We start from the raw sequence: 4,934 nt of genomic DNA, 5'->3' as shown, positions 1-4,934 counted from the left end.
CAGTGAGAACGTACTCTCTGCCATGGTTTGCAGAATATAAATGTAGAAGCTGGAGTCTGTGAAAAATCTTCAGATCACAATAGTTTTTCTTTTAAAATGCAAGCTACTCGCTCTGTCCACATGTGAAGTGGATTGAATTTCAGAGGATCTTGATGAAAACTGCATCCAGAAGTTGGAAAAAATGGCAGTTCTTGTTGTTAAACAGGAGTTTGATATAATATATAGGAAAAAATAGCTGTAATGTACACGGATGTGACGACAGTATAAAATGTTCTTGTGGACACCCAGACCTCGAAATGAAGAGCGTATGTTCATGGATCAATAAAGTAGCATGTGAAAACGAATTACAGATAAATTGGATAACAGACAAGTGCATTGTACTAAATATTTTGCTTCCCTTAAAATCCATAATAAATTAGTGAAGTACAAACAAGGAATAGTTAAAAAAAGAATAGAAAAAAATTCCGGCACCGGGAATCGAACCCGGGCCTCCTGGGTGAGAGCCAGGTATCCTAGCCACTAGACCATGCCGGACGATGCATGTTAATAAATGATGACAAAATATAACATTTGTAAAATTAGTGAAATGATAAATATTTAGTATTTTAAATAGTTCAATAGTTGGCGTATCAGCCTCAAATGGTCCAGAATGTCCGTGCATTGCGACTTGGTACTGGCAGGAACCCCAGATGGCCTTAATATTTGATATCGAGTTCTAATACTGAATTAAACTGAATAATAAAAATTGGAATGCAATAGCGCACTAGCATTTAACGTGATGTGTGTCTAAAAAGTGTGGGATACAGTGTGTTGAAATATGTGCGATAATAAATGTTATATCATACAATCATAATTTGAAAATGCAATGTGAATAGTATGGAATCATTGTTTTATGCTTTTTTGCTAACTTCTCGTTATTTATTTATTTTATATACTCAAGTACGATTTAAGGGCGCGTTATTAGTGTAATTTCAGGGAAATATCTTTCTTAAAACTGCTTACGTACTGTACACTTAATGTTTTCGAGGTAAATAAATCAATTTTTATTCGTAATCCCGATTATTTGGTTCTGTAGGTAGTCTTAATACTTTATTCAATAACGACTTCGGATAAACATAACACAGACTGCTAAAAACAAACATACAGGTTACATTAAATATAAAATTTACAGCTAACAAATGAAATGCTGGTACCGCACTCTTCGGTGTCCAATTACACAAAAATTTTTAATTTATGCATTGGGCATTGAAAATGCTTGTAGATACATAAACGTAGACTTCAAATTTTCGGTGTTAACATGTCCTGTCCTCACTCTTAACTAGCGGAATACTTGCAATCAACCACACACGACAAATTGGTTAATTTATTTATTTATTCATTCATCCATCCAGAAGATCTATCCATATTCTGGAACACAAGACAGATACATTTTAACTATATACACAAAAAGAGCTTTGCACTACTAGCAGTTGCTGCACTGGCTTGTTTAAAGTCGCCTTGTATCTCTATAATCGAAAAAATCGGCTACTGAATAGAAGCAATGATTTAATAAGAATGCCCTTACGGTTTTACGAAGGTGTGTGAATGATACGATAAAGTTCATCATTTGTTGTTATTGTTGTTGTCTTCATTCAAGAGACTAGTTTGATGCAGCTATCCATTCTACCCTTACCGATGTGAGCCTCTTAATCACCTAATAACTACTGGAATCTACAGTGTTATGAATCTGTTTCCTGTATTCATATCTCTCCATCTACGATTTTTATTTTCCACGCTTCTCTCCAGTGCTAAATTGGTGATCCCTTGATGCCTCAGAATGTCTCCTACCGACCGATCCCTTCTGCTAGTCAAGCTGTGCCACAAATTCCTCTTCTCCCCAATTCTATTCAGTACCTCCTCATTAGTTACATGATCTACCAATCTAATCTTCAGAACTCTTCTGCAGCACCATATTTCGAAAGCTTCTCTTCTCTTCTCTTCTTGTCAAAACTATTTATTGTCTATGTTTCACATTCATACATGGCTACACTCAATACAAATACTTTTAGAAAAGACTTCCTCACACTTAAATCTATACTCCATGTTAATAAATTTATCTTCAGAAACACTTTTATTCCCATTGCCAATCTACATTTTATATTCCCTCTGCTTCGATCATAATGAGTTATTTTTCTCCCCAAATAGCAAAACTCATCTACTACTTAGTGTCTCATTCCCTAATCTATCTCCGTAAGCATCACCAGATTTAATGCAACTACATTCCATTATCCTCGTTTTTCTTTTGTTGATGTTCATCTTATATCCTCCTTTCACAACACTGTCCATTCTGTTCAGCTGCTCTTCCAGGTCTTTTGCTGTCTCTGACAGAATAAAAATGTCATCAGCAAACCTCAAAGCTTTTTTTTTCTTCTCCTACTCCAAATTTTTCTTTTGTTTCCTTTACTACTTGTTCAATATACAGATTGAATAATATTGGGGATAGGCTACAACCCTGTCTCACTCCCTTCCCAACCACTGCTTCCCTTTGATGCCTCTCGACCCTTATAACTGCCATTTGGTTTCCATACAACTTGTAAATAGCCTTTCGCTCCCTGTAAAGTACCCCTGCCAGCTTCAGATTTTGAAAGACAGTATTCCAGTCAACATTGTCAAAAGATTTTTCTAAGTCTGCAAATGCTAGACATGTAGGTTTGCCTTTCCTTAATCTATTTTCTAAGATAAGTCGTAGGGTCAGTATTGCATCACGTGTTCCAACATTTCTACGGAATCCAAACTGATCTTCCCCGAGGTCAGCTCCTACCAATTTTTCCATTTGTTTGTAAAGAATTCATGTGAGTATTCTGCAACCATGACTTTTTAACTGATACTGCAGTTATTTTCACACCTGTCAACACCAACTTTCTTTGGGATTGGAATTATTATATTCTTATTGAATCCCAAGGGTATTTCACCTGTCTGATACATCTTGCTCACCAGGTGGAAGAGTTTTGTCATGGCTGGCTCTCCTGAGGCTAGCAGTAGTTCTAATGGAATGTTGTCTACTCCCAGGGCCTTTTTTTTAATTTAGGTCTTTCAGTGCTCTGTCAAATTCTTCATGCAGTACCATATCTCCCATGTTATCTTCATCTCCATAATATTGACCTCAAGTACATTGCCCTTGTATAGACCCTCTATATACTCCTTCCAGCTTTCTGCTTTCCCTTCTTTGTTTAGGACAGGTTTTCCATCTGAGCTCTTGATAGTCATATGAGTGGTTCTCTTTTCTCCAAATGCCTCTCTAACTTTTCCGTAGGCAGTATCTATGTTACCACTAGTGGTACATGCTTTCATATCCTTACTTTTGTCCTCTAGCCATTCCTGCTTAGCCATTTGGCACTTACTGACGATCTCATTTTTGAGACATTTGCATTCCTTTTTGCCTGCTTCTTTTACTGCATTTTTATACACTCCTGGAAATTGAAATAAGAACACCGTGAATTCATTGTCCCAGGAAGGGGAAACTTTATTGACACATTCCTGGGGTCAGATACATCACATGATCACACTGACAGAACCACAGGCACATAGACACAGGCAACAGAGCATGCACAATGTCGGCACTAGTACAGTGTATATCCACCTTTCGCAGCAATGCAGGCTGCTATTCTCCCATGGAGACGATCGTAGAGATGCTGGATGTAGTCCTGTGGAACGGCTTGCCATGCCATTTCCACCTGGCGCCTCAGTTGGACCAGCGTTCGTGCTGGACGTGCAGACCGCGTGAGACGACGCTTCATCCAGTCCCAAACATGCTCAATGGGGGACAGATCCGGAGATCTTGCTGGCCAGGGTAGTTGACTTACACCTTCTAGAGCACGTTGGGTGGCACGGGATACATGCGGACGTGCATTGTCCTGTTGGAACAGAAAGTTCCCTTGCCGGTCTAGGAATGGTAGAACGATGGGTTCGATGACGGTTTGGATGTACCGTGCACTATTCAGTGTCCCCTCGACGAGCACCAGTGGTGTACGGCCAGTGTAGGAGATCGCTCCCCACACCATGATGCCGGGTATTGGCCCTGTGTTCCTTGGTCGTATGCAGTCCTGATTGTGGCGCTCACCTGCACAGCACCAAACACGCATACGACCATCATTGGCACCAAGGCAGAAGCGACTCTCATCGCTGAAGACGACACGTCTCCATTCGTCCCTCCATTCACGCCTGTCGCGACACCACTGGAGGCGGGCTGCACGATGTTGGGGCGTGAGCGGAAGACGGCCTAACGGTGTGCGGGACCGTAGCCCAGCTTCATGGAGACGGTTGCGAATGGTCCTCGCCGATACCCCAGGAGCAACAGTGTCCCTAATTTGCTGGGAAGTGGCGGTGCGGTCCCCTACGTCGCTGCGTAGAATCCTACGGTCTTGGCGTGCATCCGTGCGTCGCTGCGGTCCGGTCCCAGGTCGATGGGCACGTGCACCTTCCGCCGACCACTGGCGACAACATCGATGTACTGTGGAGACCTCACGCCCCACGTGTTGAGCAATTCGGCAGTACGTCCACCCGGCCTCCCGCATGCCCACTATACGCCCTCGCTCAAAGTCCGTCAACTGCACATACGGTCCACGTCCACGCTGTCGCGGCATGCTACCAGTGTTAAAGACTGCGATGGAGCTCCGTATGCCACGGCAAACTGGCTGACACTGTCGGCGGCGGTGCACAAATGCTGCGCAGCTAGCGCCATTCGACGGCCAACACAGCGGTTCCTGGTGTGTCCACTGTGCCGTGCGTGTGATCATTGCTTGTACAGCCCTCTCGCAGTGTCCGGAGCAAGTATGGTGGGTCTGACACACCGGTGTCAATGTGTTCTTTTTTCCATTTCCAGGAGTGTATTTTCTCCTTTTATTAGTTAAATTCAGTATCTCTTCTGTTACCCAAGGATTTCTACCAGCCCTCAT

At 42.3% G+C, this 4,934-nt stretch overlaps 1 non-coding gene across 1 annotated transcript; it reads right to left on the bottom strand.

Moving 5' to 3' along the window:
- Positions 1 to 462: 462 nt before the first annotated feature.
- Positions 463 to 534, bottom strand: Trnae-cuc (transfer RNA glutamic acid (anticodon CUC)). Its single transcript has one exon. It is a non-coding gene; the product is annotated as a tRNA-Glu (tRNA).
- Between the last annotated feature and the right edge of the window lie 4,400 nt (positions 535 to 4,934).

This window comes from Schistocerca nitens, chromosome 1, assembly GCF_023898315.1.
Source record: "Schistocerca nitens isolate TAMUIC-IGC-003100 chromosome 1, iqSchNite1.1, whole genome shotgun sequence".
NCBI lineage: Eukaryota > Metazoa > Arthropoda > Insecta > Orthoptera > Acrididae > Schistocerca > Schistocerca nitens.
This window is presented reverse-complemented; position numbering and strand designations above follow the sequence as displayed.